This window comes from Fundulus heteroclitus, unplaced genomic scaffold (genome assembly GCF_011125445.2).
Source record: "Fundulus heteroclitus isolate FHET01 unplaced genomic scaffold, MU-UCD_Fhet_4.1 scaffold_852, whole genome shotgun sequence".
NCBI classification, from domain to species: Eukaryota; Metazoa; Chordata; class Actinopteri; order Cyprinodontiformes; family Fundulidae; genus Fundulus; species Fundulus heteroclitus.
Genome location: NW_023397310.1, coordinates 1 through 15892, shown reverse-complemented (window position 1 = coordinate 15892; position 15892 = coordinate 1). Strand labels below are relative to the sequence as shown.

Sequence of the window (15892 nt, the reverse complement as noted above, 5' to 3'; positions counted from 1 at the left end):
GAACTTTGTCTTGAGGAACTTTCCTCTTTGTTTCTGCTCTCTGATGTCTGGAGAACATGTTCACTTCTGATTTCAGCACAAAGTTTCATCTCTGCTGTCTGAAGACTAATCTACAGGATTATTAGATTATTGATGAACTGGAACCAAACAACATGATGAACAGCTGATGTTCAGATGTGATGTTTAGATGAGCAGAACTCTGTCGACCCAATCAGAGCTTCACGGCTCCAGATGATCCGTCTAAAATCTAAATATCTGGGAGCTTAAAGACAGGAACGTCCTTCATGTTGAGTTAAAACCACCTTTTAACCTCCAACCAGAAACTCTGGACTCTGAGAAAAACATGTGATCTAAAGGTTCTGCTGCTGTTCTGCTAAAGTTACAAAGGTCCACTTGAAACCTGAACCGTCTCTTTAGAGGTTCTGCAGCTCCTTAAACTTTGTGGATCGTCTTAAAATGTGTGTCTGTCCCTTTAAGAACGATGGTTGGTTTGATAAATTCAGAGTGACTGAAGCAGAACTTCTGAGGTTCTGGTTCTGATATTTCTCCAGCCTGTTGTTTATGGCAGCTGTAAAATATCTGCTGTTCAGAGAGCAGATTGAAGAACAGCTGAAGACCTGAAGGTGGGTCCAATCAGACCAGGAAATGTTAACAGCTTTAAAGTTTTCATCATCAATGTTTTAGATTTGAATCCATTAAAAGTCAGATGATCCTAAAGTTTAACATTGATCTAATAAATCTATGAACAAAACAATATTATTTGCAGTAATCAGACTTAAAGGTTGATTTGCTGCTAAAAGTGATCAGTCTGTTGTTCCACAGTGTTTGACCCATGAGGGACAATTATTAGTTAGTATTTTATTTCCTAAATGAAGAGTCTGAGGAGTTTAAGAACTTGTTGGGAACATTGTTTTCCTTAAATTCATGTTTCAAACTAAAGTTTCATTAAACAAAGATCTTTGTTCATGAAACCACAGAGAATCTGGAGCTCAAACTGGTTCTGATCCAGTTAATATTAATGGTTCTGGTCCAGTTTCAGGTCCAAGGCTCTGATGTCCACCTTCTTAAAAACTAAAAGAAGTGAGTTTGCTTTTTAATGCTGTTAGTGACACAGGAAGGGATCAGCATGGAGAAATGGACCTGGAGAGGCCTGCTGCTTCACACTGAACTACCCGACCAGATCTAGTGGGTCGGTTCTGAAGCAGAGGCTGAGGCATGGTCTCATATCTGCTCTACAGCTCAACATGTTCTGGTCCTCCTTCTAGCAGAACTCTGAGAACCTGTTGATCCAAAGTTCTGAACTTCAGCTCCAGCTGATGAAGCAGAGGAGTCTGAGCTGGTGTCAACAGGAAGTAGTTCCCTTTTCTTGGTGCTGAGAGATCTTCCTGATGCTTTGGACCCAACGGTACCAGTCATGTGGACCATGGAGCTGCTGTTTATTAACACAGAAGCATCATCAGCTTTGGCAATGAGTTTAATCTGCTGTTAGAAAAACTGTGATATTACTGAGTTCTGATCATTTTAATGAGCAGAGAGAGAAACTGTGGCTAAAATCAATGATTCTGGAGGAACCGGGTCTCCTGGCTGAATGTTGCAACTTATTCTAAACCCAGAAGTCCTTCCAGGAGTCCGGGATGCTGCTCTAGAACTATCTGGATAAAACATCCTGATTAAATGACTAAAGTTTGGACCAGAACCCAAGAAATGAAGCAGTTCATCTAGAAGTGAATGTTGACCAGTGATGAATGGCTGAATGTAGAAATGAGTGAAGAGCAGCAGAGCATCAGAACCAGTTAGTTCACTGTACTGGATCAGAGCAACTAGAACCTGCTGTGGTTCTGGATGTTTGGACCTTTAACAAAGGCCGACAGAAGTCCATCTACCATCTGTGGTAAACCCTGATTTAGTCTGTTTTCATCCTCATGTGCAGCTAGTTTCTAGTCTGAACATCAGAGACGGATCCAGGTCCAATCATCTGGTTCCACTTTATCTCTGTTGGACTTTGAGATTAAAAGCTGCTGACGCCTCAGAACCGAGTTCAGTAAAATAAACCATTTAATGCTCTTCCTATCTGATCCACTCTGGTTATTGTGACCTTTGACCTTTTATGATCCTGCTTCAGGTGTCTCACTTTTTGCCTCCATTGTTTCAACCTCATGTTGTTTTTCTCCTGCTGCTCACAGGTCCAACAAAGCACGGACTTCACTGTGGCTCCACTTCTCTGGCTCTGGCTCCATTTTGGTAAATGTGAGCAAATCTTCTTCTTCAGCACCAGCAGCTGATGTTTACACTGTGAATGTATTTTATATGGAGGGTGTGCCGGGTCAGAGTCCATCTGGTTCCAACAACCAATCAGTTTGCTGCTGACTCGACAGATTACAGCTCCTTAAGCCGGGCATACACTGCACGAGTTTTTGCCCTTTTCGGGCCGATTCTTCAGTCGTGCGAGCATTTTTTGAATCATGCCGAATTTCAGCTTGATTGTGCGTCCGGCGTCGTGACAGACTGAACAAACACTCCAGCATCAGACACTCTTCCTTGTGTCCCTGCGCTTGCATACACAAACTTGTAGTTTGTGTCAACAACTGCCATAAGTAGGATGGAAAACCTAGACTTATAGTTGTAAAACATGCTTCCACTATTGCCAGGGGGTTGAATGAATACGTGTTTCCCATCTATTGCTCCTAAGCAGTGTGGAAACTTCACAATGGCTGTCCACTCAGAGTCAATTGAAATAAATAGTTTCTGAAAACATGTTTTAAGTCTTAAACACAGTTTTTATAACACATTTCACAAAGACTGGAGAAATAAATTAAGGACTTTTGGTTAACTTGTGGAACATATTTGAAAATTTTCAGTAAACCGTTAAACAGTATAAAAATAGCTGTAACAGAAATTTACCTTCAAGTAAACATCACGCAACACTGCAGTGAGGGCTGTGCAGGTTTCCATCACTATTCTACTCATGGTTGTGCTTCCAATCCTGTGTTGAAAACCTAATGACTTGAAGGTACCACCTGTCAAAATAAAGAAAGTGGTTTAAACAGACAGGAGGTCACTAAAATCCTTAAAAAAGTTTGATGTGGACTTAGGAGGCCTGTACACATTCAGAAACATAGTTCGTACCGGGCTCTTTACCTGGAGAGCCAAATGTTCAAAAGAGTCGAATTTTCCCAAAAACACCTTTTTACACTTTAGTGAGTCATTAAACAATGTTGCTACTCCTCCACCTTTCCTTTGCTGTCTGCTCTCACAAAGAAAATTGTAGTTTGGAGGTGTCGACTCCATCAGTATAGCTGCTTCACTAAATTCATGCAGCCATGTTTCTGTTAAAAACATTACATCAAGATTATTGTCAATAATGAAGTCATTAATTAAAAGGGATTTTCCTGACAGAGATCTAATTTTTAATAAACCCAGTTTATATGACTTAGTGGTAGATGATGTCTCTGTGACAGGTTGCATCTGACAGTTTATGACCTTTAAGTATTTGTTCCTGTTTATCCTTTTGTTTTTAGTACTTCTGCCACGTATTATCACAGATATTCCATAATCTCGGGCAATAGGCCCAGGCTGATGCTGGGAACTGTCATGTCTGATAAACGTGCGGCCAGGGCCCAATCTGTATCACAGCGAAGTAATTTGGAGTTCCTCAGTACCAGAGTGTTCTGTGATACGTGGAGGAGGATCTGAGGCTCTGAGGCCTTTGGAGAATCCTGGTTTAAACACACAGCATTTCTGTAACAAGATAAACACCTCTGTGTTTTTCTTGTTACAGAAGTGTTTAATCCCCCTTACAGAACCATTGCATAATATCAGGGTCCTTGGCCCCGTGGCATGTCTTTTCTCTGATGTCTTAGAACGAAAATCGTTGACATACCTCTGATTTTTGTCCTCCTGGGTCACATTTTGGAGCGGAGCGAATCTGTTTAGTAACAGAGTTCCAGCATTTCCAGCAGGTTTACTCCTATCATTTGTTTTGAGAACAGCCCGCTGTTGTTTCCCTTGTCTTGGGACATCTCTCTGTAGTCTCTGCCAGTTTTCTTTGTCTAGGTGTGGGGTTCGTTGATCCTTTGGTCTTGCACCCAGAGTGGTCCAGGGATTCTCATTTTCCTCAGGGAACTGTTTGTTCGCTGAGTCGCTGGGCTGGTGGTCACCGTTCGGGATCACAGGCAGGGTTGTTTCATTTCCATGCGCGGCGTTTACATCATAATTCACTTCAAGTCGACAGATTTTCAGTTCCATAACAACTATCTTCTTTAAAAGCTTGTCAAAGTCCATTGTGGTGAAGGAAGGCATCTTTTCAAAATCAAAATCAAAAAATAAGTAAAATAAAATAACTAAATCCAACTTTCTGTGGTTTAGGTTAAGAGATAAAAAGGAGATAAAAAGTAAAAGGCAGGAAAATGCAAGCAAGCAGGGAGCAGAGAAAAAAGCGTCCAAACAGGCAGAGAGGCGGAGATTAAAGATTAAAGTAGTAGCCACGTTTGCTCAGCCATGTCTTTGTCCAAATACGTCGTCGCCTTTTCTTTTTAGGGCTTTCAGCACACAAAATTGCCATCGACAATTCCGTCGTTTTCGTCGTCTTCGTGTGAGAGGAATGTGAATGAACGAGAGAGGAGAGCGCGTGAGAGTGAAAGTACCTTTTTTTCATAGATTTTGGCTTTCTTCAGTGTTTCACAGGGTGTGCTTTTTATATTATTGGTTTATTTGTTTTTTGGAATTACTTGGTTTGAGTGTTCACAGGTTTGGTTTGGGGCGTGGCCGTCAGGCCTACCTAGGTGGCTAGCAGCTGCTAGCACCATGGTGGTGGGTGTGGGAGGTTTCTCCACGCTGACACGGAGAAATGGCATCAAGGTGGGTGCTGGCTCTCCGTGCAGTGTGGAGGAAGTTTGTTTGGCAGTAGGGGAGGTAATAGACCAGTTCATGCGTGACGTCAGCACTACATCCGGGTCCCGCGGGTAGGCAAAAAGCAGGACTGTTCACTACATCTACTACATGACAAAACGGGTGAATTAGAGCGTACTTTTAGTTAGTTTATTTTTGGAATCTAAACCATGCCTATGACTTGTTGTGCTCCCGGTTGCACACAGAGGCATTCCAAATCGTCCGATGTACGTTTCTGTCGTTTACCGAAAAAAGAAGAAAGAAATGGATATGTTCAATGAAAAGAGCACAGGCAGACACTCCCAATGGACTGGGGGAGCCATCATACCACGGCAGAATTTGCAGTCTACACTTCATCTCCAGTAAATACAACCTAATTTTGCACTGGTCATTGTTCTACTACTTAAATAGCGGCGGAGGGGAGGTGGCGATCGCTAGACGGGGCCGCAGCAGCAGCAGCACGCCGCATCATTTTAGTTTTCTTGGTGCAATCAGTGTGCAATAATGTTCACTCGACAGCGGCTGCATTACGCCCCTGTTTACGCGCGCTACTACGTCTGTGTTTACGCTGCAATGTCGGTGACACCCCCACCCATTTTAATTAGACAAAAACACCAAAATAATCCGTAGTGAACAATGTTTTTTTTAACCTACCGGGCGTGTCTTCCTCTCTGCTGAGGCGCGGTCTGTGTCCGACGCTGTTTTCTGCTGTTAAACAAACATGTCTGAACATCCATCCATCCATTTTCTGACCCGCTTAATCCCTCATGGCGTCGCGGGCGTTTGCTGGAGCCTTCTTCCTGATATAAAATAATTGCAGCCGTCCAGTGGTTTCAGGGGCTTTCATGCTCTCTCGTTTGTACTGGCCTGCGTGTTTATAATTCAGCTGTATGTTGCGGTACGGATCCCTTGGCCAGCATTTCACAGACTCGCTCCGTCCCTTCAGGCTTTTGCTGTGTGGATCTGGCAATCTGATACCATCAACCATCAACTTACTCTTGAAACGATCTTGTGATACGTTATCTAAAGAAGAAAAATACGTGGAGAACTCGTCAGTTTCTCTGTTTGCGTCCGCCATTGTGTTCGCCTTTTGCCTACCAGTCCGGCGCGCATGCGCAAAAAACCCGCATCAAAACAATAACAATGAACTGGTCTATTGGACATAGGTCCATCAAGTCTGCAGCCCGCATGAATGGGGCTGTGGCATTGTTTGTGGAAAAGTGGAGAACGCTCAACAGTTGGTCGAGGCCAGGATTTCTGTTGGTGGGTTATTTTTACAGGTGTCACCACTCATGTTGCAAGCAACCAAAATCATGCTGTCCAACATGCCACCTTTTATCACGGATGAGTTTTTGGTTAGGGAGTTGTCCAGACATGGGAAGGTGGTGTCCCCTGTGAAAAAATGCTTTCTGGATGTAAGTCACCACTGTTAAAGCATGTTAGTCTCCCACAGGAGACAACTTTACATGATCCTCAAGAGAAATGAGGAATTTAATGTAAGGTTCAATGTAAAAATCGATGATTTTGAATATATCTTGTTTGCCACCTCATCAAATTTAAAATGTTTTGGAGGTGGACAAGAGGGTCATATTTTTAGAATGTGCCCAAACAAGGCTGGACCAGCTCCGCCTCAGCCAGCGGAGCAAGGCCCTGCTGATGTTCAGCCAGAAACTGGGAGCGCCCACCGCTGATGGAGAAGAACCTGCTGCGGTGGCAGGAGATTCTGCCACTGCTGAAGGTGAGGGTTGTGTGAAGACCAATGAGGGTTATATGGTGTGTGGTATTGGTAAACTGTTTTATGCCTCAGCCAGATATTATGTCAGGAAACAGGAGGAATCAGGCTTCACTGATCAAGAGATTTTGAGACTGAAAAAGATAATGGTTAAAGTGAGAAAGCAACTTTAACTTAATGGCACGCACTAACATTGTGTTATTATTATTATATTGTATAGCCTTTGAGTGTGTTGCCTTAATTTTTTTCACCCACAATGGACACTTTTAAAATAGCATCCCTCAATCTCAATCGGGCTAGAGAGGCTTTAAAACGTCAAATGGTCTACCAGACACTTAACCATAAAAACAATAAATGTTTTGTATATATTGGAAGCTCACAGTGATAATTCAAATGTGACGGAATGGAAAAAGGAATGGAAGGGGGAAGTCATTTTAATAATGCAGAGCCGCATGTAGCAGCTCAGCACGCCCTGCGGCAGCTGGTCTCATCACATGGCCTGGTGGACGTATCGAGGAGGATGCACCCAGGCTCCAGGCCTTATTAGAAACATTTTACCTTAACTCAGATTTAACTTATGACCAAGGTTTTAAGGAGATTCTGAGTTATTTTTGGACTGGTTTTAGACAACAGAAGAGTGATTTTACTTATCTGCAACAGTGGTGGGACTACGGCAAAGATAAAATTCAGATAAAATTGCTGTGTCAGCAGCACACTGTTAATGTTACTCGTGACCTCATCGGATCTATAAAGGATCTGGAGATGAACATTGTGGAATTAGAGCGATTGTGTGACTCCACTGGAAACAGGGAGCATTTTGAAGCTCTCAAATCTAAAAGGCTAGTCTTAGCAGACCTGCTGGACACAAGAGTTCAATGCGTGTTGGTTAGGTCTCGGATGCAGAACATCGCAGAGATGGATACGTCATCCAGCTTTTTCTTTAACTTGGAGAAGAAGTGCAGGCAGCGGAAGTTGATCCATTCTCTGCTGTCGGACACAGGGCAGCAATTGAGTGAGCCGGGTCAGATCAGGGAGAGGGCTGTGGGGTTTTACTCTTCATTGTTCAAGAGCGAATATTTAACGAGAGCCGGTTTGCTCCTGACGTCCTGCCGCAGGGCAGTCATCACTCTCCTGCCAAAAAAAGGGAACTTGCAGGAGATGAAGAACTGGCGCCCTGTGTCCCTTCTGTGCACCAATTATAAATTTCTCTCCAAGGCCCTGGCAGCCAGGATGAGAGGAGCAATGGAGCAGATCATCCACCAAGACCAAGGCTGTCTGGGTCTGCAGACAGCCTTGGTCTCACTTGACCAAGAAAAGGCATTTTTTTATCAGAGCGTTTTCAAGTCATGTGCTCTTTTTACATTACACAGATCCAAAACGTACAATTCTCTGCATTGGCTTTTAGAAGAACCTCTGGTGTACGAAGCGAGACAAGACGTCTGTGACGGTACTTTGCCGGGTCTGTCAGAGACGTTGTGCAGGTCCGGCACAGCGACTGTGAGAAGGCTGGTGGAAGCAGCTGGACCGGATTTGAGCAACATCCAGGCATTGGATTCACTGCTGGAGGTCCAGTCCGACAGGCTGATACGGCGCTTCCTCGATCGGGTGAAGGAGAGGATTACAGCCAAAGAAAGACATCTGCTGCAGCTGCATTCCACTGGACAATGTGAGCCTGACCCGACAGACCCGTTTCCAGACGTTCAACTGGACCCTGATTTCACAGGGACACCATCTTGATGCTGTGGTTCTGTGGAAGTGCAACGTTAAAGCCAGGATTAGGCTGGACTTTCACTTCCACAGAGCCACACAAAACATGGATGATTTTATGCAGTTGTGGGGTTTTAATAAGATTTTATGCAACATGTCTAAATAAGGAGAACTCCAATTTAACAAGCTCCTTATTTAAGTATTTTATATAAATGACACTTGGTTTTAACTAAATTTTTTTTATGTTTTTGATGTTCTGTAAATAAATTTTTGTTAAAAGTAAAAAAAAAAGTCTTCTTCTATCTACCTTTGGCTCAGACGTACAGTGTGAGCACTCAGGTCGCATCCGAGCGTCGGGCTGTACAGTGTGAGAACACAGATCGTGAGCTGTGAACTTTTAAACCCCGTGGTTCCGTCGTGCAGTTTAAGATGTATATAAGTACGGCGACTGAAAAACTCGTACAGTGTATGCCCGTCTTTAGGTGACCAATTAACCTTCACCAGGTAATGAAATCCCTACTAAGGGGCTATGCTTAAGTCCAGAGATAAAACTGTTGTACTGATTTTAGTTTTTTTCTGTTTTTGCTTGCTTTTTCTATTCAGTTTTATTTTTGTGCATTTATTAATTTACACTCACTGTCTTTCTCCTTTCCCAGGTTGAAGACATGTCCTCAGATCAAGTGCAGGTGTCTGCTTTGGGTCAGCCTTTCTCTTTAGGCATGCTGTATAATGCTTACAAAGACCAGCTGATCACAGGTAACGTGACACATTTCAGCTTCAAACAGATCAAGCCAGAAAAGTATTTGGACATGTGAGCCTACGTATCCATTCTGGAAAGTTTAATTTATCCAAGGCTCAGTTAAAACATAATGAGGTGTACAGGGAACTGGCTGTTTTACTTTTGGAGATGCCACAAAAGTCGATGGCTTGAAACTCAGTCTTTCAGTCTGGATCCAAAGACCTTCGAGCACGGATTGCTACCGGTGCAGCACATTGCTCCCTAACTGCTGGGTCAAATGTAGAGAGAACATTCCCCTTGGTGGAACTATGAAAATCAATATTTATCAATACAAATAGCTACAGTGTCTGAAACAAATATTAACCTATCTCCACGAATTTAACTTAGTTGTAATTAAATTTAGAACATTTCTGAAGAACCAAAAGGTTCTGTGGATCAGTTGGGCTCTGCATGTGTCTGGTTTGAAAGTAGGACCTTGAAGAGCTTCAAAAACATAACTACGTTCTGTTTCTATTTGCACTATAATCCTGAAAATGGAATATTGCTGTTTGCTTAAAGCAGGTTCCAATGTTCATTCTGTGAGGTTAAAACATGTCACAGATGATCGTGTTGCACAAAAGCATCAGGCCAATGATGACACCTTTAAAATAAGTTGGCACATAAGATTCTGAAGGACAAACACATGCAGGTGATTGTGTTCAAAAGTGAAGTATGTGGACACAACTGTTTTACAACGCTAGAGGTTTTAACACTGTATGATATAGGACACATTTTCCTTTGTTTTCATGTAAATTTTATATGTGAAGGACGGAGACTGGAGATGTAAAATGATTTTTCTTGTTGCCAAAACATATCTCAGCATTTATTTCCCCAATCATTCCTATGGCAGATTTGGCTGCAGTTCTTAGGGTATAACATTACCATGGTACATCAGAGTCACACCAGAAGTAATAGCACAGAACCCCACATTTTAATATATGCATTATGGGGGTGCATGCTTCCGTTTGGGCCACATGCATTTTTATTGATGGCTATAAGTGAAAAGTAAATCGAACACTGTAAAATTTCTAAAGAAATTTAGAAGTGGTCTGCCAATAGGTGCATTTTGTTGGAGCAGAGCTAAAGCTTCTGTAATTCAGTCAGGAACAGCTTTTGTCATGTTTGAGGGTAAAACCCTGAAGAGCTAAAATGCATTAGTAGAGCACGTGTGTGTAATAGGTTCATGAAAATGACTTAAAAGTGTCCTTGTGTATCTAAACAACTATCTGGGGTTCATATGGTAATGTTAAAATGGGATGGAGTTATGCTACAAAAATCCAATCCATGCATTTGTTACTTCAAGGCTGGACTATTGTAATTCTTTACTATCAGGAAGTCCACAAAATGCATTTCAAAGTCTTCAGCTAATCCAAAATGCTGCAGCAAGAGTTCTGATGAAAATTAACCAGAGGGATCATATTTCTCCAATTTTAGCTTCCCTTCATCATAAAGCCCTTAATAATCAAGCTCCATCATATATCAGAGCTCTGATTACCCCGTATGTTCCTAACAGAGCACTTCGCTCTCAGACTGCAGGTCTGCTGGTGGTTCCTAGAGTCTCTAAAAGTAGAATGGGAGGCAGATCCTTTAGCTATCAGGCTCCTCTCCTGTGGAACCAACTCCCAGTTTTGGTCCGTGAGGCAGACACCCCGTCTACTTTTAAGACTAGACTTAAAACTTTCCTTTTTGACAAAGCTTCTAGTTAGAGTGGCTCATGTTACCCTGAGCTATCTCTATAGTTATGCAGCTATAGGCTTAGGCTGCTGGAAGACAGCCTTAGGATGACATTATGTGAGTTGCTGCTATATGAATAATTTGAATTGACATAAAATTAATAAAATGAGCAGTTTAGAGATGTGCACGGAGAGTTTTTTAGGTGCAGAGAAGCAAATCCAATATTAAAGAAACCTATTATTCACAATTCTAAAATGAACTCCTGTAATATAGCCTTGCACAATATTGGTACAGTCTAGTTACCCTATACCAGGGGTCGGCAACCTTTACCACTCAAAGAGCCATTTGGACCCGTTTCACACAGTAAAGAAAACACTGGGAGCCATAAAACCCTTTTGAAAATTTAAATTAAATCACACTGCATATAACACATTTTTTTGCGACAGAATGGACCCGGAGCAGAACCAACGCATGTTTGCCTTTTTGTTTTGTTTTTTTTCGTACAAAGTACAAAACTTTTACTGTTGTTTTATGGAAATCATCGACTCTGCTAATGTCAGAGTTTTTATTTTGAATAAAGCTTGGTGCGAGTAAACGCACGTCATGGTTGGATTATTTGATTTTCATCCCATATAAACGGTACTTTCAGAATACTTTTCTTTTAATCCGAACACATTTTTACCACATCCAGGAAAGTTATGCACGTAAACGAGCTCCTGTCATTAACCAGCTAACAAGCTAACAGCTATCAGACGTTCAGGCGGCACCTGAAGCTCGACTTCAGCCGTGCAGGACTCCGATCACAGCCTTGAGCCAAGCGCTGTTCGCTTTTCCTCACTTTGAAAATGAACAAACGTCAGATATAGAAATGACTCTTACCCTGCTGTTTAGCTCTCTTCACCCTCATCAATGACTCCATGTTATTTTAGGTCCTGTGTCACCGTGGTCCCCTTGTCATTTGTAGAATTTACTACAAAAAAACAGCATCTGAAAATGCTGCCTTCTCTGTGCTCACTGTGTTTATTTCGCTCTGCAGCCACTCAGCAAGTATTATTTCTTCTTCTTGAGTTTATTGGCAGTTGGCAAACATCTTTTCAGTGCGCATTACTGCCACCAACTGGTGAGGAGTGTTCGTCAGCCAGCATTGACGACTGCCTGCATGAGGTACACAGCTCCGCAACATAACTGTTTTCAACAGCTGAGCCGCATCAGATGCACGAAAGAGCCGCATGCGGCTCCGGAGCCGCGGGTTGCCGACCCCTGCCCTATACCCAACGCTTCTCTAGAGGTTACAGTAGAACTGAAAATTATAGTCAAGTCTTTGCTCACTGTAACACATAGTGCAGTCCAATGGACATTTATTGAGTGTCTGCCTCCAACTTGAATGGTATACATTAGAATGTTTTCATGGTAACTTTGAGTGAATATTATTTTTTTTTTTTTTAAAGGTTTCACTCTGTGGGACAGAGAAACTATCAACAAGCACAACATCAGACAGACTCAGAGAAGCAGTTCCTGTGAAATTAGTGTCTCTGACTCCTTTGAATCCAAGTCTTCTCTGCTGGATCTGAATGCATCTGTCAAAGCCAGTTTTTTGGGTGGTCTGGTTGAGGTTGAAGGATCTGCAGCTTATCTCAATGACAAGAAGCAATTCAAGAACCAGAGCAGAATCATCTTTCAATACAAAGCCACAACTGAATACAAAGGGCTGTCTCTGTCTTCTCTAAAAGTTGAGGACTCTCGGGTTAGGGATTATACAGCAAAAACCAGTGCAACACATGTAGTCACAGGCATCCTTTATGGGGCAAATGCTTTCTTTGTGTTTGACAGTGAGAAGTTAGATTCAAACAGTGTTCAGACCATTGAGGGCACCATGCATGCTGTGATCAAGAAAATTCCATTATTGGATGTTGAGGGCAAAGCACAATTACAGCTGAGTGAAGAAGAAAAAGATGCATCCAGTAAATTCACCTGTAAATTTTATGGTGATTTTATTCTTGACAAGAACCCTGTGACACTTGAAGATGCAGTGAAGACCTACGCCAAGCTTCCAGATCTTTGTAAAAACGGAGAACATGCAGTTCCTCTTAAAGTCTGGCTGACTCCTCTGAAGGACCTTGAGCCAACAGCAGCTGAGCTGAAGGGACAGATTTCCTTTGGTTTACTCAGAAAGGCTAGAATTTTTTTGGAAAGTTTTAGAGAAATAGAAATGAGATGCAGTGAGGCTCAGCAAGAGAAAGAAGTAATGATTTTTCCACAGATTCATAGAAAGTTGATTATTTTTGAAGATCTGTGTAAAGACAACATAGAAATGCTCAGACAAACAATGCAGGAGAAGATTCCTCTCATTCGTGAAGGTAAAGAAGATGAAACATCTTTGGAAAACCTCCTTGATCAGCAAGAGAATTCTCTGTTTAGTCCCAAAAGTTTACATAATTGGTTAGATAATGCAGAGAGAGAAATTAATGTCATTAGGTCTTGTGTGGGGATTATGGAGGGAATCCAGATTGGCTCAGATAAGAACAACCTGGACAAAAAGGTTCTAGCTCCAGGCGTAGATGATGTCTTCTGCTTTGTTTTTACCTCTGTGAAAACTGATGACCCCTTCCTGGACCAGATGATCAACTATCTCAGTAAAGATAAGACAGAACCTCAACCCTCCGTGCCTCCATCCACTAGAGACCAGTGGTTCTTCTCAGATGAAGTTGTAACCAACATGAGGAAAAAGGTCAATGAGTTCAGTTCAGCTTCCAAACGACTGAAAGGCAGCAGCAGATTTGTTTCGTTGTAGCAGCTCTTCCGAATGCAAAATTCAACGGAGCCACCATCTACCAGTATAGAGACGGGCTTCTAAAAACTGAAGACTTCTCACGGCCTGAAGTTCCTAATGTGACAGCTCAGTTGGACCGAAGAGATCTTGCATGGTGTAAGGCCATTTTCTATTCAAGAGTGTAGCTATCTGTAAAAAGGTTATTCATAAAAAAGATTGTTTAAATTAGTTTTACATGCATATTAGACAAGAAATAGTGTACTTCTGCTGATTAAACATGAACAAATGTGAAAAGGAAGTAACAGATTATCTCTTTTTCTATCAACCAGACTACTGCAATCTGACCTTGGATCCAGACACATGCAACAACTGGCTTGTACTATCTGATGAAAACACTAAGGCAACTTGTGGAACCTCACAGCAGCAGTATGACGAAAACCCCTGGAGATTTAAAGACTGTAATCAGGTTCTGTGCCAGCAGGGGCTGACAGGATGCTGTTACTTTGAGGTTGAGTTGGGCTTTACACATCCTGAATCGGTTGGGGTAGCTCTTGCATACTATGGCATGCCAAGGAGTGAAAAGAATACTCAGGATCCCTTTGGAAAGAACATGGAATCCTGGTCTTTTGGTGTTTTCCACGATATCGTTGAGTCACGCTATGATAATAAGCAATGGAGCCAACCTCTTCCTGCTGATGGATGCAGCAGAGTTGGTGTGTATCTGGATTGGTCCGGTGGCTCTTTGTCATTTTACAATGTTGTCTCAAACCAACTGATTCACCTGTATACCTACAACGCCAAATTCACAAAGCCACTTTACCCAGGTCTATATGCCTGGGTTCACCCAACTTTGCTTCCTTCATACATATTTAGAGATAAAGAACAGGGCCAATAATATAGGATTCAGGCAGATGTGGCGTACAAGCAGTTAGCAACTGATTTAACTAAAGAAGACATTTTAAATTTAAGTAGTTCCCAAAACTAGCAAAGGGAAATTCATGGACTAAAAAATAATGATAGAAATATTTGCATACAAAATGGTTTTCATGGTGGCATTTCATTCACTCATTTAGAAAATAATTTGCTTAGAAAGTAAAAGAAAATAAAACAAGATTTACTTAGAAGATAGGGAACCGTGTACACCACTCTGTGATAAAGTTTTTACTAAGGTTTACAGTAAATGTTACACCTTGGTTGTATGATGGCATCTTAACTTCTTATCCATCTGGCTATTTAGATGGTTTCTGTTCCATACAGCAGAAGCAAAGTCTGAGTTCTAGATGGACAACTTTGTTAAAGTTGGATGAAACTGATAGAACACTTTAGCCATGTTCAGGACATCAAATATATATCACAGCGTTGATTAGGCGCCTGCCTTGCATGTGCAATGAGGAGGCAGTGCTGTGCGAAGATTAAAGATTAAAGTACCTCTGATAATGTTTAAGTGACTGAGTAACTGTAGATTTGCCACATTTAACATGGCGGACGCTCTGACGCATCGCAGCATAGGCAGAATCCGCCCAACGACGCGTCTACGTATTATGATGTCTATGGTCACCACAGGAACAACACCTTATAAGGAATAATTCAATTCAATTCAATTTTATTTATATAGCGCCAATTCATGAAACATGTCATCCAAGGAACTTTACAAAGTCAAAATCAATCATATTATACAGATTGGTCACAAAATGTCCTATATAAAGGGAACCAGTTGATTGCTTCAAAGTCCCTACAAGCAGCATTCACTCCTGGAGAAGCGTAGAGCCACAGGGAGAGTCGTCTGCATTGTCCATGGCTTTGCTGCAATCCCTCATACTGAGCAAGCATAAAGCGACAGTGGAAAGAAAACCACCCATTGAATTAAAACAATGAATTTATCTAAAGTTTAGAAATATAACTGCTTTTAATTTTAAAACCACCTTATGTTGGGTTAGTATATCTCCCTGAACAGTTTTCAGAACTTAATCACTAAACTTGTGTTTTGGATCAGGGAGGCTGTTCCTGATCTGGCTAAGGATGAGAGTACAGGGGACCTGTTCAGGGCCCACAGAAGAAATAGAGAACATTGGCTGCTGTTGGCTATACAAGCCATTTAGCATCTGGCTGAGACATGCTTGCAAACATTTGTCTCAGGCTCTAGGAGACTTTTTCCCTCTGGTTGTAGTCTTCTTCTTCTGCTTCCTCCACTAAATGGCGTCCAGTGAGCATGGTTGGCTGGGTGAGGCACAGGTGTTCTCCATCAGCCCTCAACAGCAGCAGGAGGAGAAAGAGGAGCCGGCGCCAGCACTTCTTCACCAGAGTGTTCCTCACAGTGATTTAGCCTGCGTGCTCTTGATCCTGT

General features: G+C 42.1%; 1 pseudogene; it reads left to right on the top strand.

The window, feature by feature from the left end:
* The first annotated feature begins 2229 nt into the window (after positions 1-2229).
* On the top strand, positions 2230-15573 carry LOC118562308 (annotated as a pseudogene).
* Positions 15574-15892: the final 319 nt, after the last annotated feature.